The sequence below is a fragment of the Gymnoscopelus microlampas genome (assembly GCF_963454915.1).
Source record: "Gymnoscopelus microlampas genome assembly, chromosome: 16".
NCBI lineage: Eukaryota > Metazoa > Chordata > Actinopteri > Myctophiformes > Myctophidae > Gymnoscopelus > Gymnoscopelus microlampas.
In genome coordinates this window covers 18,899,238-18,924,322 of record NC_139953.1, presented here as the reverse complement: position 1 = coordinate 18,924,322, position 25,085 = coordinate 18,899,238, and the positions used below count along the sequence as shown (strand labels likewise).

At 43.9% G+C, this 25,085-nt stretch overlaps 1 protein-coding gene across 4 annotated transcripts in view; it reads left to right on the top strand.

The window, feature by feature from the left end:
• Positions 1-25,085, top strand: part of disp1 (dispatched homolog 1) — a 115,426-nt gene that overhangs the window by 46,210 nt on the left and 44,131 nt on the right. The window contains exon 1 of one of the 4 annotated variants that reach the window (XM_084082681.1): positions 24,639-24,852. The exons of 2 other annotated variants lie outside the window; for them this stretch is intronic. The gene's annotated coding sequence lies outside the window, so the exon portion shown is untranslated. Of the gene's footprint in view, positions 1-24,638; positions 25,021-25,085 lie in introns of those variants that run through there. One more of the 4 variants, XM_084082678.1, reaches the window with a different exon arrangement.

The window sequence follows — 25,085 nt, the reverse complement described above, 5'->3', positions numbered from 1 at the left end:
CAGATGTGGACAAACACACACCACCATTATTTATGTAAGACACTCGGATGATCTCTCTGATCTCCTACCGTATGTTTATAGGAAGCACGGATGGCCACACACAGACACACACACACACACACACACACACACACACACACACACACACACACACACACACACACACACACACACACACACACAGAGAGAGATAGCTTATTTTCTCATTTCCCTCAACCTCTCCATCACATCTCGTTTTGCTGTCTCATTCTCCGTCTACACAGTCTGTCTGTCTGATCTATGTAAGAAATATAACTCTTTTCCTTCGTTCTCACATTCATGTGCATTTGTGTGTGTACGTGGGTCTGTGCATATGTGAGCTATCATTATCAACAGCTTGCCTGTGTGTGTGTGTGTGTGTGTGTGTGTGTGTGTGTGTGTGTGTGTGTGTGTGTGTGTGTGTGTGTGTGTGTGTGTGTGTGTGTGTGTGTGTGTGTGTGTGTGTGTGTGTGTGTGTGTGTGTGTGTGTGTGTGTGTGTGTGTGTGTGTGACAGACATCAGTGCATTCATGAGAATACTTGTAGGATCCATTTGTCAAAGCAGACATCCATCATGGTGCCCGCTGCTGTCAGCCCCACTGCTTTCCCACCAGGTCTGTGTTACACTCTGCTGGTACTCTGCAAGACACTGAACACCTGACCTCACACGTGCACACACACACACACACACACACACACAGTGAGACACATACATGCGTATCGCATGTATACCTACATGTACGTACACACTTGTAGATGACCATGATGGCCACAGAGCACGTACATGTACAGTGATGAGGTGACCTGCTCACTCAATCGTAGTTACTCTGGATGAGGGCTGAAATGCCTAAGAATGTCGTATTGTATCCGTTCTGCTACTGGCCCAGATGGTTTATAATAGTGGTCCATTAATGTGGCCATTCATGTATCGGCTTACTGTATGTTTGTACACATTTGGACACGAAGCATAAGAAATGGCACAGTGGCACCTGATTGGTCATCATACAGCTCCTACCCAATGAGAGACGAGACATTTGGGGGCTGGTGCATTGTGGGATTAGTGACGTCGTCCAACCAGAACTCTTGACACACCTGGCCCTGTTAACAATTGATACTCTGTTTCAGTACATGTTTAATGCCAAGTTGCTGCGGCCAACGACCGCGACAAACAGTATTTTGTAGTACTTCTGTTCCCCTTAAGTATTGATTTTGAACTGCTGGTAACATTGCACATCTCCGTTGCCTGTGTCCGTGTTTCGCCAAAGTACACATTGGCACGGGCGATTATGAGAGGTCATTATGAGCAGCAGACAAAAAGAACATTTTTATGCTAGGAAAACTGCTATGAAACAGTGTTTCATTGTGTTTCTGTTCCTTATTCTGCGTTAGCCACGTTGAAGTCCTCCATTCTGCTGCATGCGGTGTTGCCAGCATATCATTGCCATCGCCCTCTGTGTTAGCCAAACGGCATATGGCATGGACACGAGAGAGAGAGAGAGAGGGAGAGAGAGAGAGAGAGAGAGAGAGAGAGAGAGAGAGAGAGAGAGAGAGAGAGAGAGAGAGAGAGAGAGAGAGAGAGAGAGAGAGAGAGAGAGAGAGAGAGAGAGAGAGAGAGAGAGAGAGAGAGAGAGAGAGAGAGAGAGAGAGAGAGAGAGAGAGAGAGAGAGAGAGAGAGAGAGAGAGAGAGAGAGAGAGAGAGAGAGAGAGAGAGAGAGGCCATTAAAAAGGGGGGAAAGGATACTTTCATGCCATCAGCTTCTGGCTCGCACTCGCTCAAATCCACTTGATACCAGCACCTGTGACACATTGTTTCTTCATCGGGACGGAGCGCCAAGTAACCTTTATCTCTGGCTACAGCCGGCCAATAGTCATGTAACAAAGCCGATCGGGGAATCTGTCATCCAGCGCCTGTAAAAACATAATTAGACATGCTTTCGTCACCGCGGTGCCTGTCTCTCACACCCCCACCTTTTAAAAGCTTGTACCAGGCTATGGTTGGTGAGATGCCAACAACCAGAGAAAGATTTGTTGCTGGTGGGCAGAAACCTCTTATGTCCATATTTCAACTTTTAATGTTTTTTTTTTCCTTCCGTAAATTAATGTCCCACTTCGTCATACTATCACGTCACGGCACGTTAAATGGTGCATTTATATAGCGCTTTTATCCAAAGTGCTTTACATTTGCCCATTCACACACACATTCTCACACACCGATGGTGGAGGAAACCATGTAAAGCACCAACCTGCTCATCGGGAGCAATTAGGGGTTCAGCGTTCTTGCTCAAGGACACTTCGACTCTGGGGGAGCCCGGGAGCCATGGAACTGGGAACCTCGCAGTTGCCATCCGGCCGCTCTACCTTCCACTTTATCCCTGCCGCCTCTCGTTGTGAGCTTGGAGATCTACAATTTTTTTTTAAGTGAAAATGGTTAAGTCTGTCTCTGGGTTTTATAAATATTGAACCAATGAAAGCTATTTACAAGAGCTTGTGGACTAAATAACTTCGTTGCATCTAGGCTAGGGCTGTGAATCTTCTGCTATCTCACCATTCGATTACGATTATTTGGGTCACGATTTGATTAAAAATTGATTCCCAATCAGTTCAGCTCAAACAAAAAATGATATAATACCAGAGAGGGTCCTGTAAAACTTCTTGGCTTTGATGGAATCTTAGATTAGGTGTAGTTCTATGTGATGCAGAAATAAAACATAATTGCCTCGATGCAAATAACATTAACGAGTGTCAACGAGCGTCAGCCGGACAGTGACACACACCTCAGTTGTGCTGAACTGAAAGTGACTGCAGTTAGTTTAAAAAAAAGTCCTTGAAAGTCACTGAAGACATGATAATGTTTTCTGTGATTATGGTAAGCTTACATTTTACATCACAAACACCAGAGAGTAAAAACTCCTGTAACCTGTAAACGTTGATAATGAGAATCGTGATTTTTACATGAATCGCTCCTAATTGGATCCCATTCCCTGAAAAGTAACAGTTTTGGACATACAAGGTTTCCGCCGGACAGCGACAATATAGAAATTGCAATGGGGGAAAGACAGAGAGAGAGAAAGTACTAAGTGGTGTTTCTGGCTGCCGGTCATCATTCACTGCAGGGAGGGTTACTGTTAATGTACTGCCCTGCTTCAGCCTGGGACTGTATGTTGATGTTATTACCTAGCGCTGAACACATGCAGCCTGAGCTTTGAAGAAGACTAATGAAGTGTGTGTGTGTGTGTGTGTGTGTGTGTGTGTGTGTGTGTGTGTGTGTGTGTGTGTGTGTGTGTGTGTGTGTGTGTGTGTGTGTGTGTGTGTGTGTGTGTGTGTGTGTGTGTGTGTGTGTGTGTGTGTGTGTGTGTGCGTGCGTGCGTGCGTGCGTGCGTGCGTGCGTGTGTGCGCACGGAAGAGAGAGAAAGATAGACAGAGATGTGAAACGCTCATTGTATGACAACAGGTTCTGTGTGCATGTGAGTGAGTGAGTGTGCATGCGTGTGTGTCTACGTGTGTGCGTGTGACTGAGTGTATGTGTGTGTGTATGTGTTTAAAGCAGCTGCTGGGGCCCCGGGCCCCGTCTCGCTGGCGCACTCCTCTCCACAGGGAGCGGGACGGGCTCCAAATACCCTCCTCTGCTCTCCAACTGGACCCAGTAAACACACACATGTACCCACACACGCACACACACACACACGCACACACACACACATACTTAATTGCACGCACAATCGCACATACAGGGTATATGTAATAAAAGTTAAACAAACACACACGCACACGCACACGCACACACACACACACACACACACACACACACACACAAACAAGAACCCATCTCTTGCTTCTCTGACCGTCTGTCATTTCAAGTCCTGTCTCCTCTCCATCCCTCCCCCTCTCTCTCTCTCCCCCCCCCCCCCCCTCTCCTTCATCTGGGGCCTCATATAGGTCCTTGTGGTCCTTGGTGTTCCTCAGAGCGAGGTGACCCAGGATGAAGTCAGTGCGCTTGCCTTGGCACAAACATGTTTTCCTTCAGGCTGCACCCCCTGTGTGTCGGCCTGCCAAGCTCTGTTTCCCAGCAGCACACAGCCTTTTACTCGCTGACTGGGATGGGACCGCAGCAGAGGTGCAACAGTTAATTTATCGATTTAATCGATCCAAAACATTCCAAAATTGTGATAATAGCAGACCTACAAGCTAACTATACTGTAGGTCTGCTATTTTCACTATTTGCCACACACCCTTGTGCCTGTGACAAAGTATAAAATAACATTGTTATCGTTGTTAATCGATTTGTCTACATAAAAAATACAAATACGATATTTTCTAAAATTCAATTCAATCATTATTTCAGACCCAGGGAGATCCATATCACAATTACACAACACAACACAACACACAACAAAATAACAGGGGGAAAAATGCAAATAGCCCACATTGTTCAGTTTCTGACAAACATGTGCGCCAGTGGTTCCACAGTCTAGAGGAGAACCTGACAGAACTGCGTGTAGGGTCCGTTATGACAGCGATGATGTCATTTACTGACTGGGATGCCCTACACATAAACCTGTACATAAGGTTACGTAGCACAGCAGAGCAGGTGCGTACCCCGACACTAACAAACATCTGGCTTGCACTGGAGCTTCTTGGGGCTCTCAGCAGCAGTGTTGATTTTGTCGACTAAAACTATGACGAAAAATGTCTGTCTACTACCTTTTTTCACTTACGAAAACTAAATAAAAACGAAATAAAAACTAAGCTACGATGACTAAAACTATGACAAAGAAATGAAATATTCTGACAATTTCGTCAACGAATAAAAACTAGACTAAAACGTTTGGGAGGGACTGGTGGAGAAGAGATCCAGTAGAACTAAGACAAGTCATCATGGGCGCGCACGGGTGTCACAGACCGAAAATCGTTGATCCAAAAATAGCCGAGTTTGTAGATCGGCTATTTTCGGCAGCCAAGTGAAAATCATTTCAATGCCATCACGGCCCACCAAAAAAATATTTTAGTCGACTAAATCAACTGTAGATTTAGTCGACTAAAATCTTATGATATTTAGTCAGCTAAAACTAGACTAAAAGTAAAACATTTCAGATGACTAAAATATGACTAAAACTAAACAGAATTTTATTAAAAAGAAGAGAGACTAAAACTAATTAAAAATGTGTTGTCAAAATCAACACTGCTCAGCAGCAGCCTCATACAGTCATTATAAGCCACTGTGAGTCGTCTGATGCTGCCTTGTCTGTTGCGACTCCAAAGGTGGGCAGTATACAGTGGTGTACCTTCACAGGTACCGAGCACATGCTAAATTTGCGACTCAGCATGTTCGCTTGGGCATACAGCTTCTGCCGCTTTCTAGAGGTCCTTGTCATTGGAGATAATATGGCCCAAATAAGTAATCTCACTGCACACACTAAGGGCAGTGCCAGCCAGATAGGAGTCAGGAAAGGTTGATTGTCTGCCTTCCGTACTTCGGACAATCATGATCTTACTCTTTTTAGCGTTGTATTTTATATTCAAATCAAAACCATACTGTGAGCAATGAGCATATCCTCTGAAGCTGAGACCAGCACTAAAGATGACCAAATCATCTGCATACATCAGGTGTGTTCTGCCCCAGGGCAGATTTATTATTTAAACAAGTAAAACAGTGACCTCTATTGGCAGGTTTATTGTAGCACTCCTTACTTAACCTAAAGCAGGTGCAGCTAACACACTAATCAAGCAGGTGTTGTTACTTTGCTAATTAGCAGAGACTGGGCAGAAAGTGCAGTTTGCTTGTAGAGTGCAGACATGGTTTGTTTGTCACCTGATGTGATTTTTACTTTCTTCATTTGATGAGTCCCTTCGATGCAATGCTGTAAGTAAGATTTATGCTTGTGTAGTATGTTACAGTATGTCTGGAATTGTATGTTTAAATAGGCATATTTACACAATTTTATGAGCATATCATGCAGTGATTGTTTGTACTGTGTATTTGTATCGTTCCAGTTTTCACTCCACTTTCACACGTAAAAATAAAAGGAGCAAGAGGCTAATCCTGACCCTTGTGAAAAAGGGAGTTTGGCTACTGTCAAGTTTGTGGTATCAGGCACCCTAACTGGACAGAACAGTGAAAAAGCAGAAGATTCAGCTGGAACTCCATCTGCATCATGGAGAAGGACAAAGTTTCTCAGGCTGGCTCAAATAACTCACAGAGCACAAGCAGTTTAGGAGGATCATCTGCATCTCGAGTCAGCAGCAGGGCTGCCATAGCCCGTGGTAAGGCAGAAGCAGCGCGTACACGTGCAACCTACACAGAAAAAGAGAAAGAGCTAAAACTACAAAAAGTCAACTTAGAAGCAGAGCTACAAATTCTGAATTTACAAAGAGAGGCAGCAGCCGCTGATGCAGAAGCGGAAATATTGGAAGCAGCAGAAGGACATGATGGCCAGCAACCTCTCAGGGAAGAAGGTGATCGAAATACAGTAGATCCTGTTCAGCGAACACACGAATACGTGCAAGAACAAGCAAGGCTACATGTTGACTCACTAAATCAAGCTGCTGTGACCAACACGCCGGGCCCTAATGACAGCTTTCACACATTAGGAACCCCATACGTGCATCAGTCACCCGCAAAAGGAGAGGGAAAAGGACAGACTGATCACTTCAAGACACCCTCAAAGCCTTACACGCCACTTCCCACAACCAGTGTCTACCCAGCAACTACGCACACTGGTCGCAATACTGGCATCCCAAGGCATCGTGTCTCTCTAAACCCAGCAGCTCAGTCTTATACGCCATCACATGCCGCCAAGTCATCCGGCCATGATCAAGCGCACCCAATGATGGACTTTGCAAAGTACCTAGCACGACGTGAGCTGGTAAACACAGGACTCAACACATTTGATGATCAACCAGAGAGCTTCAGAGCGTGGAGATCTTCCTTCATCAACGCCATCAGTGGCCTGGACCTATCAGCTGGGGAAGAATTGGATCTTCTCATGAAATGGCTAGGTAAGGATTCGGCTGAGCATGTTAGAAGGATGCGTCTAGTGCATGTTAACGAGCCAGAAGCAGCTCTCAGAAAGGCCTGGGATAGGCTCTATCAGTGTTATGCTGCACCTGAAGTTATTGAAAGTGCACTATTTAACAAGTTAGATGCCTTTCCTCGAGTGGCCAGCAAGGACTATGTTAAATTGAGAGAGTTTGGGGACCTTTTGATGGAAGTACTGTCAGCCAAAGAAGATGGCTACCTTCCTGGGTTAAGCTTCCTAGACACCCCTCGTGGAGTCAATCCCATTGCGGAGAAGCTTCCGTATGCACTACAGGAGAGATGGATAAGAAATGGCTCCAGGTTTAAAGAGGAACACCACGGCCTCTTCCCCCCTTTCTCCTATTTTGCTACCTTCGTGTTCGATGAGGCACGAACCAGAAATGACCCCAGCTTCGCTCTTAACAATAACAGCAGTGCTCCAATTAAAGAGAAGGCATTCAGTCAGCGTCCAGCCACAAGGTTTCCTGTTGCAGTCCACAAGACAGACGTCAAAAAAGAAATTGACTCTTCTAGCGACACCCAGTCAGAACAGGAGGACAACCCAAGCAAGAGATGCCCCATTCACAATAAACCCCATCCTTTGAAGAAGTGCAGAGCATTTAGAATTAAGACACTGGAAGAGAGAAAGGCCTTCTTGAAGGACAGTGGGATTTGCTACAAATGCTGTGCATCCTCTTCTCACCTAGCAAGGGATTGTAAAATCATTGTCAAATGCTCTGAGTGCGACAGCGATCGCCATATCGCCGCATTGCACCCTGGTCCAGCCCCCCAAGAGTCAGAGTCTCCCACCCATTCGCCGGAGGGCAGCGAGGAGGGAGATGAAGTCCACCTCAATCCGCCTGAAGTGAGCAGTCACTGCACAGAGGTTTGTGGTGAAAGCCAGGCACCAAAGTCCTGTGCCAAAATATGTCTCGTCAGAGTGTTTCCTCAGGACCAAAGAGACAAAGCGATCAAGGTGTATGCTGTGATCGACGACCAGAGCAACCGCTCCCTTGCCAGGTCACAGCTGTTCGACTTATTCAACATCCAGAGTCAACCTTACCCATATTCACTGAGAACCTGCTCCGGGCTCTCTGCCATGTCTGGACGCAAAGCAGAGGGGCTTCACATCGAACCAGTGAATGGAGGAGTGCGTATTGCACTACCAGCGCTGATCGAATGCGATCAGATACCCAACAACAGGTATGAGATACCTACACCTGACGTGGCTCTCCACCATCCTCATCTTGCAGCCATTGCAAAACACATTCCTGACATTGATCCGAATGTAGATATCCTCCTGTTGCTGGGGAGAGATGTCATTCAAGCACACAAGGTCAGACAGCAGATTGACGGCCCACAAAACGCTCCCTTCGCTCAGAGACTCGACCTGGGCTGGGTCATAGTGGGAGAGATAGGTCTTCAAGGCGTGCTCAAGCCCAATGTAACCTCAGTCAAGACCACTGTGCTGCCAAACGGACGACCATCTCATCTGTCATCATGTAATGGGTCCCTACAGTTGCAAGAGAGAGTGCGCTATGGCGGGGAGAAATCGCATAGCTGCATCTCAAATGGGAAAAGATCTGCTGACCACACCATAGGGAAGAACGTGGTCAATCAGACAGTCAACGACAGCAAGTTAGCCCCATCGTATGAAGATACAGTCTTCTTAAAGACTATGGACCGTCAAGTCTTCAGAGACAAAGACAACAGCTGGGTTGCTCCGCTGCCATTTAGAGCACCCAGGCCAAGACTTCCCAACAACCGGGAGCAGACTGCAGTGCTTCTCACCTCTCTCAGCCACAAGGAAGGGATGTCACAAGCCACAAACGTCATCAAGTCAACACAAGCTGAGGCCTTCTCAGAGGAGATTGCCGCACTCACAGCAGGGAAGCCCATCCCTAAGACTAGTGCTTTCGTTAAGCTCAAACCGGAGATTGACAAAGCGGGTCCCATCAGAGGTGGAGGCCGGCTGAAGAATGCTCAGCTGGAAAGCAAAGACAAAAATCCTCTCCATCCTGCCGAAGAATCGCCACATCTCCATGCTGAAGCATCAGGGACGGCGCAAGTGAAAGAAACTTTGTGTATACAGTATGTCTATTGATTTAAGTGGCGTCAAGGACGCCAGACGGGGAGTGTTCTGCCCCAGGGCAGATTTATTATTTAAACAAGTAAAACAGTGACCTCTATTGGCAGGTTTATTGTAGCACTCCTTACTTAACCTAAAGCAGGTGCAGCTAACACACTAATCAAGCAGGTGTTGTTACTTTGCTAATTAGCAGAGACTGGGCAGAAAGTGCAGTTTGCTTGTAGAGTGCAGACATGGTTTGTTTGTCACCTGATGTGATTTTTACTTTCTTCATTTGATGAGTCCCTTCGATGCAATGCTGTAAGTAAGATTTATGCTTGTGTAGTATGTTACAGTATGTCTGGAATTGTATGTTTAAATAGGCATATTTACACAATTTTATGAGCATATCATGCAGTGATTGTTTGTACTGTGTATTTGTATCGTTCCAGTTTTCACTCCACTTTCACACGTAAAAATAAAAGGAGCAAGAGGCTAATCCTGACCCTTGTGAAAAAGGGAGTTTGGCTACTGTCAAGTTTGTGGTATCAGGCACCCTAACTGGACAGAACAAGGTGATTAATTAACGAGTCATCAATCCTGTGGGTGTAGGATTTTTGTAAAAGAAACTCTCTTTTAGATTATTCGATTAATGGAAAAGGTAATCGATAGAGCAATCCCTAAGAAAATCATGGCTGGTTGCAGCCCTAGGCGGCAGAGACCATGCAGAGCAACCTCTGCCCGCTGCCACAGTGGGAAAGGCTTGGAGTGACGCTCCAAGCTGTAGCATTTGTCAAACTCAGTGCGGTGGTGTTTGTGTCGTTCTGTTTATTGCGTCTTGTCTGTTTGTCCTTGTTTGTTGTACAGCGGTGAAGCCAAAGCCAAAATACAGCATGTGAACTTGGCCACTGGTCCTCAACGTGGGGTCCGCCTGAGGGGGTTCCGGAGGGGGGGGGCCGCACCGCACTCACCGCAGCTACAGTGAATGATTGATAGTTGGGAACCAAATGGACCCTTATGGTTCTGTAACTCGCTGAGTTACCAAGCAGACCCTTATGAGCCCATTTGGTTCCATTTGGACACTCTCAGAGTCGGTAGTGGAAAGTAACTAAGTACATTGAGAGATAGAAATCCTATCAAATGGGGGTCCGTGGTGTAACACTACTGCACCCTGGAGGGATCTCTGTTCAAGTGTACAAGAATATAATTATAATTAGTGTAGATAATACAAAAGAAAAACACTGTTCTTGGCATGTTAGTTATCCGTTTGTGTTATCTATACGTCCGTGGCCCGACCATAAAGACCGTCTGTGAGGGTCACATTTTGACTTTTTCTCCGACTGTTCGCCCCCCCCCCCCCCCCCTCTCAGAATGCCAGGGATGCTAGGGTTCATATGCTTAAGCTCTTGTGTCCATGATGAGGCCTCTCTGGGATGCCAGGTTCTCACAGTGTGTGTGTGTGGACTGTGTGAGTGAGACGGTCAAAGTGCTTTTGAAGTGGCTCTGCTCTCTGGACAGCAGCCTGTTGACTGTCTCTCTGTGACACTTACACTACAGTATGGCTGGTATGTGCAGCCGCACAGACAAATCCTCAGTGTTCGTTTAGCCCATTCAATCCGGGAACGCATCTGTGTAACCACTTTATCCATATTTCATACTTTGGCTATTCAAAAGTAGCAGATATACAAACCCAGAGCTTGTAGATCTGCAAAAAAATAATAAGATATTGAACATTTGTGCAAATATTTGAATATATATATATATATATTCTTTTTAAGGGAACATTTTTTACTCAAGTCTTTGCTTCTGGGGGACCCTATTACAAAATATTTTGAGATGGGGGGGGGGGGGGGGGGTCGGTGGCCAAATACATATAGGCCTAATTTTGGGGGTCCTTGCATGAAAGGGTTTGAGTGCCACTGATAGCAACAATAGGTTTTCAGAAAACTGTTAGGATTTAGAAGACATTTGTAGAATGAGGTCTAAATGGGTTAACTCTGAGAGAGGGTACAAAATGTAAACCAAATGGACCCATTTGTACTCGCTCTGAGCGACGCATGGATACATGAACACTGAGGATTTTACTGTGTACTTTTAAGTGTGAGTACGCGCGTGTGTACATACGTATCTGTCTTCCTGTCAGGGTCTGTGTTTTCCCATATCCCTCCATCCCTCCCTTTCTCGCTTTTTCTTCCATCGTTCCCCCTCTCTTCATTTCTCCTCGCTCTCTAACTCCTTCTCAGCCTTTCGATTTCTCTCTCTCTCTCTCTCTCTGTCTCTGTTTCTTTCTCTCTCTCTCTGTCTCTGTCTCTGTTTCTGTCTCTGTTTCTCTCTCTCTCTCTCTCTCTCTCTCTCTCTCTCTCTGTCTCTGTTTCTCTCTCTCTCTCTCACTCTCTCTATCTCTCCACTCCATCCTTTTTGTTGCCCTCGAACCTCACTCTTTCCCGTCGGCCTCTTTTCTTCCCTCTTTTATAACCCCTCTTTCTTTCTCACTCCCACCCCTCTCTCTCTCTCTCTCTCTCTCTCTTCATGCCCCCTTGCTCGCTCCCTCCCTCCTTCACTCATCTATCACTCCCCATCTCTCTCTTTCCCCCTGTTCTTTCCATCTCCCTCTGTTGTCACTCTTTCCTCTCATCCCCCTTTCTCCCCCCCCCCCCCCCCCTCTCTCTCTCTCCCCCAGGTTTATGACAGCAGTGTGTGATGTAACACCTCGGATGCTTTCGACCACAGAAAATGTCTGATATTTTTGTCTCTGTGTCTTTGGGTCTGTGCAGTGAGACAAGAGGCCCCTGGAGAAATGTGACACAAGGATGCAATCTCTCTGCTTTCATCACTTTGTCCAGTTTCTTCTTTTTCTTTTTTTAACTTGGCCTATTTCTTTCTCCTTTTTTATACAGCAGAGTGGACAGTATAGACTGGGCTCAGAACACAGTCTACATTCTGCTCTCAGTAGAGATTCTGGGTGTTGTTGAGTTCAGTACTTTGTATGTATACAGTATCTCTCGCCCACTACTGTTTAATGTACTGTATGTTCTACTGACACATGTTCTGCTACTGCAGGGTGGAGGAACACACACACACACACACACACACACACACACACACACACACACACACACACACACACACACACACACACACACACACACACACACACACACACACACACACACACACACACAGATTGCAGAGTTGGGAATTATGTAAAGCAAGGCGGTGGAAAGGCTTGTGTGTGTGTGTGTGTGTGTGTGTGTGTGTGTGTGTGTGTGTGTGTGTGTGTGTGTGTGTGTGTGTGTGTGTGTGGTCAGTTCCTCAAAGGCTGTGTTCGACCTGATGAGCAAACGCTAACTTAAGTCTACTCAAAGAAAAGATCTTTTCCATTAACGCACCCCTGTTTGTTATCCTCTGGCCACCCCAGCTTTCTCTTTATCTCTCTCGCCCCTTCCTCCATTCCACCTTACCTCTTTTTATGGGAATAAAGCCGCTAGACTGTCTGTCTGTCTGTCTGTCTGTCTGTTGGTTCTTTGTTCTGGGGTCAAACCAAAACCCTTCTTTAGGCCGAGACTCTCCTCTTCCTCTCCTTTCTCCCTTCCTCCATCCGTCCGTCCGTCTGTCCAGCAGCAGCTTGTATGCAGACTTTTCGTTTGCTCTCCTCCTCTTAAGAGGTCAGAATTTGAATTCCTCCACTCCCCACTCTACACTGCAAAATGATCTATGTTAGTTAAACTGAGAATGTATGGTTCCGTTTTGCTTGTTATCTCCCTCTCTGTAACCTTACTGTCCACTCTGTCTATTAGGGGTGTGGGAAAAAATCAATTCGAATACGAATCGCTATTCTACTGTTGGGCAATTCAGAATAGATTTTTTTGGGGGGGATCTTGGATTTACCTTTGTGTGTTTACATTATTATCAGTTGATAAAACCTTTACAATTATAAAAGCTACATACATGTACTCTGCTCTCATGCCAGCAGACTGGAGTAGATCCTGAAATCCTATGTTTTGAATCAAGAATCGTTTTGAATCGAGAATCGTTTGAATGGAGAATCGTTTGAATCAGAAAAAAAGGTTTTAGAATCGGATTTTTTGTTTTTTTGAATCGAGAATCGTTTGTTTTTAAAAAATCGGAATTGTGACCCCAAGAATCGGAATCGAATCGTGAGATAGCAGAAGATTCACAGCCCTACTGTCCACTCTGTCTATCCCTTCGCAATCCCACGAGTTTCCCTTTCTCTCGCAATCTCTCTCTCTCTCTGTCTGTCTCTCTCTCTCAAACTCTCCCTCCCTTTCTGAAAGGCCATGGAATGAGGAGTTCTGATTGAACTGTGTTTTCCCACTAAGTGTTTCTGACCCTTGAGAAAGAGAGTGAGGGAGGAGTGGAGGGTGAGGGGTGAGAGAAGAGAGAGAGAGAGAAAGCATTGTCAAGTGTGGAAGAAAGACAAAGAACCAGCTCTGAGGCCCCTGACACCATGTGAAATCCTTTGGAAAAACAGCTGTAATTAGAGGGCTGAACCGCCTTTTGTGCCAAAAGTGTGTGTGTGTGTGTGTGTGTGTGTGTGTGTGTGTGTGTGTGTGTGTGTGTGTGTGTGTGTGTGTGTGTGTGTGTGTGTGTGTGTGTGTGTGTGTGTGTGTGTGTGTGTGTGTGTGTGTGTGTGTGTGTGTGTGTGTGTGTGTTGGAACAACAGCCATGAAACAGGCTTCTGCTCCTAATTGGGTTCCACAAGTCTTTCTCTCTACTCTCCCAAATATAGCAGCTGGCAAAAGCTCTGTGTATCTTCTGAAGAGTTCAGAACAGTTCAGACCACATCCATTATCACAGGATAACGATATGCTCTCTCTATAAACTCATTTTGATATTTTGTTTAATATTCTCAACATTCACTCGGATACCTTGCAGTCCTTGTAAACGTTATTTTCTCTATTTCTGATTTGCAGTGGTGTAAAGTAACTAAGTACATTTACTCAAGTACTGTACTTCAGTACACTTTTGAGGATTTTTTACTTTACTGGAGTATTTCCCATTTTCTATACTTTTACTTCTACTCCACTAGGTCTCAGAGGCAAATATTGTACTTTTACTCCACTAGAATTATTTGAAAACTTTAGTAGTTACTTTGCAGATATAAATTATGATATTATAGTGGTTAAAGTGGTTAACGTACATTAACCACTTTAGCCCTATTTTATACATAGGATATTTGAAAATAGCAGATCTACAAGCTCACAACGCGTCGCGATGCGACACGTTGTGAGCTTGTAGATCTGCTATTTTCAAACATTTTAGTACTTTTACTTTTGGTACTTTAAGTACATTTTGATGCCATTTTGAATTTTGAGTTCTGGACTTCTACTTAAGTAACAGAGCATTTCTATATTGCAGTATTGGTACTTTTACTTAAGTAAGGAATTTGAGTTCTTTTTCCACCACTGCTGATTTGTATTATTTTTATATCCTCGATGACGTGGTCCCTCTCTCACTTCCACACAGCGGCGGAAGTGAGAGAGGGACACGTGCGCGATGATCTCATTCACACCTCTCATCCGTCAATCAACACCGCCGAACAGAATGCCCGCAATGTTGATTGGCCGCGCGGCTAAAGCGCTACGTCACTTTCTTTTAAGTCCAGGCCAAAGCCTTTTGTCTTTTCCTCTTCCTCTGTCTCTCCATCTCTTTATTGCTCTCCGTCTCTCTCTCTCTCTCTGTCTTCTGCCGCTCCCCAATTTTAATGTTTGTTTTTCAGAGCCGTTTATTTGTCACTCACAAATACAGGTACAAGCAGCAGAATGTTGGTGTGATTTGGAAAAATAATAAGATTATATACAAATAAGATAAAATAAGAATAGTTGAAGACGCACTCTCTAACCCTCTTTAATACCCTCATAGCAGCTATGTGGAATGTGCAATGGGGAGTGTGCAGAATCAGGGGGGGAGTATAATCTTTTTTTTGTTGTTTTTCTTTGTTGGTATGTCACTCATGGAGGGTAATGATAATAACCAGACGGACAGGTCATCTGGATACAGCATGTTGTTTTTCTAGAGTCACCACAATAGATCTGTTCCTCAGTCAAATCTCCGGGGCGGGCTGACATCATGCGCATAATTCAGGACATCGGCCTTTCTGTCCCTATAGTCACAGGTCAAGGGGTCGTTCCACAGGCAAAAACGTGATGCACGTTAGCTTCTTGCAGTTGAAAACCAGCCGTCTCTTTTGTTTTTAGGGGTAGTTTTGGCTTTATTGGGACGGCACAATGAAGGACAAGAAAGACAGAGAAGAAAGTCACGTCCTTGCGTCACGGGATGCAGGTCATGAACCGGGCTCAGGCTCTCCCAATGAGGCTAGTGTAGTTGAACTGTCAGGTGTGAGGACCAAGTTGTTTCACATCCCCATGACCTTTATTTATTCATTTGTTATATCAATACCAGAGATTGCATACTTAACCACATGAACCCCAGCAGGATCCCTATTCTATGGCAAATATTAGCAGTTATAAAATTAATAAATATAAATAATAAATATTAGGTACAAGCTCACAACAACAAATCACCATGCAACAGTTTCCATAACCAGTCACTACACAGTAAAATATTCAGTGTTCATTTATCCTTTTGTAACTCTAGAGAGCGACCAAATATTACATTTGTACACTTTAAAGTGTTTTTTTGTGCTTTTTACCAATTTCTCTCCCCAATTTAGTCGTTATGCGATCACTGTGTGTTGTCACTGCTGTTGTATCCTATAATACTGACTCACCTGCCAGTGAGGAGCCCCCACCGGGAGGACGTAGAGCCTTCGTCCTACTCCTCCCGCCCAACATGGGCCAATTGTGTTAGTATAGACCAGGGGTAGGCAACTGAGATAAGCCTAGGGCCAATATCACTCCCAGACATTCCATCGCGGGCCGGGCCTGCGTGCACGCGCGCAAAATTTTTCGGGTCTAATTCGGGTCTAACTCGGTCTAATTCGGGTCTAATTTGGGTCTAATTCGGTTCTGTTTGACCAATATAAATCAACATTTTTTCCGGTTTAAATATCAGCACAGGCGATTTTTCTGGTGATTTTTTTTTCTTCTCCATTTTCCTCTAATCTAGCTATAAAATGTTATAAATCCTTTAAAATGCATCGTGTTTATGAGTGCATGATTTCAAAAGTGGGTTCAAAATCAAAAAATATTTTTCTAAAAAAAAAAAAATTTTTTTTTCAAAAAAATTTTTTTCTCAAAATTATCTCACGGGCCAGATATTATTTCTGGGGGGCCAATTTCGGCCCGCGGGCCGCCTGTTGCCGACCCCTGGTATAGACGCTCGACAAAGCCGGAATGCACCACAGTGGATTCGAACCCTCAATGTGGTGGGCAGCTACTGTACCTACTGCGCCACCCCAGCGCCATTTGAAATGTAAAGTTAACACTGTTTTACAGTGTAGTGACTAATGCAGCCGTCCTTTTTGTAACTAGCGTACAGCGCCAACTGTAGCTCCACCCGCAAAGCCGTTGATTGGCTCAGTTGTTTATCCAAAATGGAACAAGCCTTTGACAAGGGATAAAAAACGGAAAGAATTTGAAAAGTGGGCATGGACGTGCGAATATACTGTAAGTAGCAAACGGCGATCCAAGGATCTGGAACCAAGCGAGACAAACGTTATAACAAACCAGATTTCTGGTCTCAGACCAGCCTAGATTGCATGGATGGAACTGCGGTGTTCAATGTCAATATGACAGCCGTACATTTGTGCAATTGTACCACAGGGTTTAAATGGGCTTCTGGATTCATGAAGTGGCATGTGAAGTCTCAGTGAAATACTAAAAGAAAACACCATAATCAGACTTTTGTCACACACTGTAATACATACATTAATTCAGTGAGTATAATATATATCACTCTAACTTGTATCGTATAGGCTTTTGAATTTGACTTGCAGTCAGAATCAGCTTTATTGTAGAAGTAAAGAAGTGGGTGAATTTTGTTTTCGTGCATAGTTCCCATCGTATCGTTATTTCCATAGAAGAGAGGGAAGAGGAAGAGGGGGGGAGGAGATCAAACAAGAAAAAACAAAACAAATAACTGTGGTTGAAGTCTTTCTTATTTATTGTGTAGGAAGCTTTAGAAGATTATTATCGTCATTGGTGCTGCTTTTGTAGAAGCTGTGGTTTTAAATGTAAAACCAATAGTGTCCCAGACTGGACCTATAGTCGGCACATGACTATTGGCCACTAACGGGCCAGAGTCATGCCATAGGCCACTATGGCAATTAGAGGTTTACACTCGTTTGAAATGTAAGCCGGAGCCCAACCGCACATGGTGAGGTTAAGGCCCAGACCTTAACCGACCTGACAGATCTTCCCAAATTTGAGGTCCAGACTTGAACTTAGCACGTGCTCCAGCACAATTACAGACCAGGCTGTTTCTCTCCGCCTCCCTTCTTTACCTCAAGTGGCTTAACTCATTCGCTGTACACGCCCACGAACGCACGCACGCACATGCTACATTTGCAGGGTTGATTATCGGTTGTCACGGGCACGTAGGTGCTGGTGTAGGCCTACAGTGTACGCTTGCTTTGGCAGGGTTTCAATGTAAGCTTGACAACAGAGTGCAGTTGGAGAACCTATTTAAAGTTGGTCACACATCCATGGTGAATAGGAGGGAGAGAAGCCATGTTCCGTTGTTAGCAGGGAGGAACTGAATTTATTTAGCTAAACTAAACAAGGTAGATGAGTCAAAGGCTTTGACTCGTCTACATTGTTTAGTTTAGCTAAATAAATTCAGTGACTCAAAAAGCTCTCTCAGGTGATATTAATGCTTTAAAGATGGTTTTAAAGAAACTCTGACTCCGCGTATAGCAGGATAAATTAGGTGCTCTGCCACATATTCCCAAGTTATTCAATTACAATTTGTTCCTCAGGTCAATATACAGAAAGAAAGGCATAAGAGCAGAAGTGTAATCGAAACTGCATACTTAAGGGCCTACTGTTCATACATTTCCACGTGTAGGCCTGGACTTCAGCGGAGCGGCGTAACTCTGCCGTCGACTCTCTCGTCGGGTTTTAGCCTTGGCCTCTAGCTTTCCTCGGGCCCCCTGGGTCCACGTGCGCAGACGTCAGGGGCCTCTGCGCTAATCGGGTGGGAGATGTCCGTCCTCACTGTGGAGGTGTCGGGCGGATAGGGTTTCCCCCCGGTTTCCGAAACTAAGACCCACAGAAGCCACAGAGCAATGCGAACAATGCTGCCCAAGAGAGGGTTGAGAGGATCCATCCGTTCGCTAATGCTACTCTCTCTCTCTCTCTCTCTCTCTCTCTCTCTCTCTCTCTCTCTCTCTCTCTCTCTCTCTCTCTCTCTCTCTCTCTCTCTCTCTCTCTCTCTCTACCGCTTGCACACTCTCTCTCCCCTCTGATTTAGACCCTTGCTCATTTACACGTTACTCTCTCTCTCTCTACTGATTCTTTAAATCAAACGCCTGGTTCATGGTACCCAGTGGTGGAAAGTAACTAAGTATGTGTACTCAAGTACTGTACTTAAGTACAATTTTGAGGCAATTTTACTTTACCGGAGTATTTCCAATTTCCGATACTTTTACTTCTACTCCATCACATCTCTGAGGCAAATATTGTACTTTTACTCCACTACAAATATTTTAAAACTTAAGTTACTAGTTACTTTGCAGATATAAATTATTATATTATAAAGCATACTTTAGCTATTTTATACATAGGCTAATTGAAAATAGCCGATCTACAAGCTCACAACAGCATCGAGACGCGTTGAGAGCTTGTAGATCTGCTGTTTTCAAACATTTTAGTACTTTTGCTTTCGGTACTTTAAGTATATTTTGATGCCAATACTTCTGTGCTTTTACTCAAGTAACACTTTGAACACAGGCCTTTTGCTTGTAACAGAGTATTTATTTATATATTATATTGTGGTATTGCTACTTTTAATTAAGTAAAATATCTTGAGTACTTCTTCCACCACTGATACTACCCTCTCTTGTACTTTTGGACCTTTTCCCCTGCAAACAGCCCCCCACTCCCACCAGCCTGTGTCTCTCTCCCTTCTTGTTAGCTAGACATTATCACATACAGGGGTAGCAGCAATGCACAGAGGGGCTCTAAGGTTACCTGCCTCCTTCCTGCATTTACGTCTCTGTGCATTACAGTCTGCCATCTGAACGCTCTCCCATTAGGTCACTGTTAACGCACCTCCAAATCAGAAAACGAGTCGGATCATGTTTAATTTATGGCAGGAAGGCTTTTGTGGAGTGCGTGGGCACAGTAAAATCCTCAGTGTTCCTTTATCTCAGAGAGTGTAAAAATGGAACCCATAAGGGTCCATTTTTACATCCTCAGATTTAAATGAACATTGAGGATTTTACTGTGTGTGTGTTTCTTTTTCTCCCCATACATCCTCAGCTGTCATCATCTTCTTCTGAGCTGTTTGAAGTTTTTTATGTCTCTGGGACGTACGGTATAGGAGTGCTGTAGCTTCAGTAGTTCAGCACTTAGTTAATAGTGGTAGTAGTGCTTGTAGTAGTAGGTTGACTCAGTAGAGTACCAACATATTTCTGTGATGCTTCAGGACAAAAACCACCACTCTCAGTGACTGTCCGGGACCTACCTAAAAGAAGATTTGTCAATCTTTTTTTTTCTTCAAATAGCAGATCTTCAATCTGCTCTTTTTCAAATAACCAAAAAAATGACGTTTTTACACTGTGACTCATTTTGCTGGAGACCTCCTGGAACCCCCTCAAGGCTCCCTGCAAGTCCCCGGACCCCACTTTGAGAACCAGTGACATAGACACATAGAGGACCAAACCTTCACTATAAACAGGGTTTTGTGAATGGATGTTGCTCTTGTCATTGTTTTGATGTCTGAATCATTTATTTTCATCAAATACATTATACCGGTACAACAAATGGCTACAAGATGTTATTGTGTGATGTGTTTCAACAGCTTAAATCCTTACTGTCTTGGTATAATATGACTAGACGGACCTCACCGTGAGGTAGAAGGGACAGTGGTCATTGTCATTTAGCTGTTGGTCTTGCCCTTTTTTTTTATACGAACGCAACTGAGGAAATTAAGTTTAATATTAAATACATAACAGACAGGTCAAGCAGTGGTTCTTAATGCCGTTCCAGCATGCATTTTGTTCCCAATAAGAGTCCATAAGACTTGTAACCACCAGCCTATTAATAGAGCCAGACCATTATATCCATTATTTGACCTTTTTGATAACGTCAGTATCAGCAATTATGCAGCCGATGTGTCCAGAATGATCTTCAATCACTTTAAACCTGGCTTCCCTATTTTTGGGCATGTCATTGTTGGTGAAAATGTTCAATAGATTAAAAAGGGGGGGGCAGTTCTACACACTTACAGCGCATCATGGTGCGATGCGTTGTGAGCTTGTTGGTCTGCTATTTATTTATTAATGGGGATTAAGCGGTTAAATAAAATAACATGCTTTTTTAATACAAAATATCAGTCAAAACATTGGTAACTAGTGGTCTACGACTCCAAAATCGGGGTCAGTATTGGACCCAGAGATCTGGGATCGGTCGGGCTCTACCTATTACTAATACAAACTACCACAAAGCACTGTGAGGGTATGGCTTTGACTTGGCCTCGGGGGCCAGCAGTGAACGAGTGCCTCAACTACTGCAGATGATTACAGCTCGCTATATGAACTGTGTCCTAATCCTGGTGGACAGCTGAAATGAAAGCCAGGTATGACCCTCCGTCTTCCCAGCATTCCCTGTGATCGACTACCTCCCCTGCCGAGCAGAGTCGGCTGTCCTTGCACAATGCTGACTTCCCAGAAGAAACTAGAATCGCTAGAGACGAGGTCTCTCCTTTAGCAGTTTAAAGAGAGGGAATGTTGATCAGAATGGGGGGAAGAAATAAGTGATTTTATGTGTGTGAATGATGTAATCTTGAATAACATGTCCCATAAGTAGGCAACAGGTTCACTTTAGTAGGCAAAACAATCTGAAAGGCAAACACTTTTAAGTGCTTTGCTGAAAATATTTCCACCAAAAAGTGTCCGGAACCAAAGCAAAAATCTAGTTTGAATTTTCTACTTAGGCTGGTATTTTTTGTATTTTATTTGACATCGCCTGTGTTTTGATGGCCTGTTGGCCTGTTAAACTTCCACGTAAACGAAAAGTCATATTTGATCACACACACAGCAGCCGGTTTGTGTCCATCAACAGCCCATGTGTCCCGAAACTCTCCCTGTTCACTTGTTGCCTGTCACTCTGAATAAAGGGTGTCAGCTAAGTGCCTGAAGTATGTAAATGTTGACGGCCACGACGAGCTGTAAGTTAGGAGGGATTGTTATCATTGTGGACAGCTCCAACCATTTTGAGGTCTGAATCAAACCATGGTTATTCCAAGGGATTCTGTTGCACATGGTGGGGACAGAGGGGGTTGAGAGAGAAAGGGTTTCAAGGCGTTATTGAAGCAAAGAAGGAAATGCAGCCAACTCCACACATCTGAACCACGGTGTGTAATTTAAAGTAGCATGCGGAGCAATATGTTTTGAAAGGGTGGGGCCATATTAAAAGATCACGAGGTAGAATCTGCTAATTAGAGACTATTTCCTGCATGCTTTCATGAGTAGACTTGCCGACTTTGGTCATTCCATTTATAATACACAATTCATTCCATAAACTTTCTAACACATCGTTGTGTCATCTTACAGTTGGTTGTGTGTTTCTCTCCTTTTTACATTCCTTGACAATTGACCCGTAAAATAACTCCTTTCATGTGTACGGTATAGCTTGTTACATAAGTAACATTTACTTTATGATCTGGCCTTAGGATATGGGATGAGCTAACTGATTGATTTGGGCCAACGTTTTCCTATGTTAGGGCAGACCCTCCAGTGGGGTCGGGGGAAAATATAAGTCCAAAGTTATGCAGTTAAAATATACAAACTAAAAGTTGTGTTTGCACATGGTCATGGTGTTACCAAACTGTCTGAAATCCCTGCAATTTGAGGTAGACTGAATAATACCCTAGCCTAGTGGTTAGTAGACTATGTTATAACCATAACAGTGAGTGGATAAAAAAATGTCCTACATAATAGACAGCGTAGTCGGTTTTAATGTGCAGGGAATTTAGGACTCATCATATAGGTTCAGAAACACTTTTCGTCTGTTTTGTCTTGTTAAAATGAGTGGTTAATAGCTCTATATTTTCATATCAATGTTATTGAGTGTTTGTTCAATAACGGATGTACCCATCTCTCCAGCTATTTGGTGAACAGAAAACACATTTTGAGGTTACTTGGAATACCAATTTCATCCAACCAGGAGAGAGAACTCATACATGGTACAGGATAAACGTACAAGTGCAATTGGAAGTGATGAAATAAATAAATGAGCAAACAATATTGGAACTTCAGCACAAGCTGATAAATGATGTTTGTAGGGTTTTCTCTACTGATACAAAATACTGAAGAGCTGGAGAGATGGGAGACCCCCTGTTACCAAACACACTGTTAACTAATATAATATAGCGTAATATAAAGCATAGTCTCTGTCAGGTGGAATCCTCATATAACCAAAACTGTTACTTTTTGGGATTCAAATTAAGAAATAGCTAAAGAAGCAATCTACATGCTTGCTGATCTGCTACTTATGATAATTGCGTTGTAGTATGATCAGGTAGGGCATTCATTTACGAAAATAAACAATAAGTTAAAATATGGAGAGGTTTCTGCACGGCAGCAACGATATTAAAGCTTCACATTTTTACCAATAAACTGTTTGGTTTAACCAAAAACATCTCACTTACAGAACCTTTATGGGTCTACACTGGTTCTCAACATGGGGTCCGGGGACCCCCAGGGGTCCTGCGGGGCAGTGGCTCAGTGGGGATTCTTCAGTGGGGGAGAGCTATTTTAATGGGGTATGTGGATAAACATCAAGGCTGATGGCCGTTAACCAGTAACCTTGTGCGGGTTGGGGTGATAATTAGATTCATCTGGCCCAACCAATCAATCAAAGGCAGTGGTGTAAAGTAACAAAGTACATTTACTCAAGTACTCAAGTACAATTTTGAGGTACTTTTACTTTACTTGGGTATTTCCATTTGTCAATACTTTATACTTCTACTCTGCTACATCTCAGACGCAAATATTGTCTATCTCCGCTACAATTATTTGACAGCTTTAGTTACTAGTTATTTTGCAGATTTAGATCATTAATACAAGATATTATCCACTGAAGCCCAATTTTGTACTTCAGCTATTCAAAAGCCATCTACAAGCTTATAGATCGGCTTGTAGATCAGCAGTTTTTTGTGGGGAAAAAGTACTTTTACTTTATTGGTACTGTAAGTATATTTTGACGGCCAATACTTTTGTACTTAAACTCAAGTACAAGGCTACTTGTTGTAACAGAGTATTTCTACACTGTGGTATTGCTACTTTTACTTGTACTTCTTCCACCACTGATCAATGGTCTTATGCAAAGCAGGTGGGTGTGGCTAACGCTATTGTTATCTAATAAGTACACACAACAACAATAAACAGCGGGGGTGGCCAAGGCGCAGTATTTAACAGGTAGCCTAAGTAGCTGAATGGATGAGAAAGTGAATAGATAAATACAAATTGTGTATTGGGCGTCTGGCACACCGGCCTGTAAAGAGTTTGGGACACGCACACACTCTCACGCACGCATGTGTGGGCCTGTTGCCCACAGTTGCACTGCTCAGAGACATGAGGGAACACCCAACGCCCACTACACACCCCTGATTGAAGGGGTTCCAAGGGGTCCCCACTCCCCAGCTAAATATTTAATAGTTGGATAGGAACCAAATGGACCCAGTTACGGGTCTGTAACGAGAGAGAGTGCAAAAGGAACCAAATAGAACCCTCAGAGTTAAATTAACCATGGAAACAAGTTCCCAGGACCTTTTTTTGTGTTATCCTTTTAGCTCAAATGTACTGTACTCGTGCTGTTTACACTTCTGTCTGATAAAGTATTCAATCAATCAAGCAATCAAGACCCTGAAGATGTTACAGTGTGGGATCCCAGATAGAAACACTGTATAAAATGGGATGGCATGGGACCTCCATTTGGCCTAATGCAGTGTTTTTTTGGAAACATATCGTGTGGGGGTCCCTGGCACAAAATATTTTCAGAGATGGGGGTCCGCAGTCAAATACATATTTTGGGGTCCTAGTTTTAGTTAAGTTTATTTCGATCCTCATCAACAGTATCACAAAACATTACACACTGTAATCCAACATATTATATTTTGGGGTCCTTGACATGATGAAAAGGTTTGAGAACCACTGGCCTAATGAATGCATATCAAACTAGGGGTCCTTGAAATTAAAACGTTTGGGAATCAGTATCACTATGATGATGATATGGCTGTGTGTTAGTGGCAGTGAGTGGGTTAAAATAAGAGAACTGTTGAAGGCTCTGAGACGATGTGAGCGTCCTATCAGTGTGTTCATGTTCAACCCCAACCCTCCTCCTTCTCCCTCACTCCGTCCCACAGAGAGAGAGAACTGAGACTAGAGGGCTGTATGTTTGTGAAAGAGAGTGTGTATGTGTGTGTGTGGGTGTTTGTCATTCTGGTAGTGCGTCCTGGTTCTCCCATGAGAAAAAGCAGCCCGCTTTCATTTCCCCCACAACGACTTGTTGCTTCCTCCCTCTCGGGGTATTCTAATCATTTGTGTGGACACAGTGGATCAACATACTACAACCAACCGAGCCGGCGGAGAGTTTGTTTACAGTCACGTACGTATGTAGCGTTAACCGTTCCGTTCGTTTCTCCCCGGCGGCAACTGTTACCGATCTGATCTGATCTGATCTGAACTGAACTGAACTGAACTGAACTGAACTGAACTGAACTGAACGGCGATCTATCGGGATCTTCTTCACGCTACGACGAGCAGCCGCTCCGGGGTAAGAAGAAGATCGATTCTCCTGAGAAACGTCCCCAGTTGTTGCCATGTTCCGCCTATTATAAG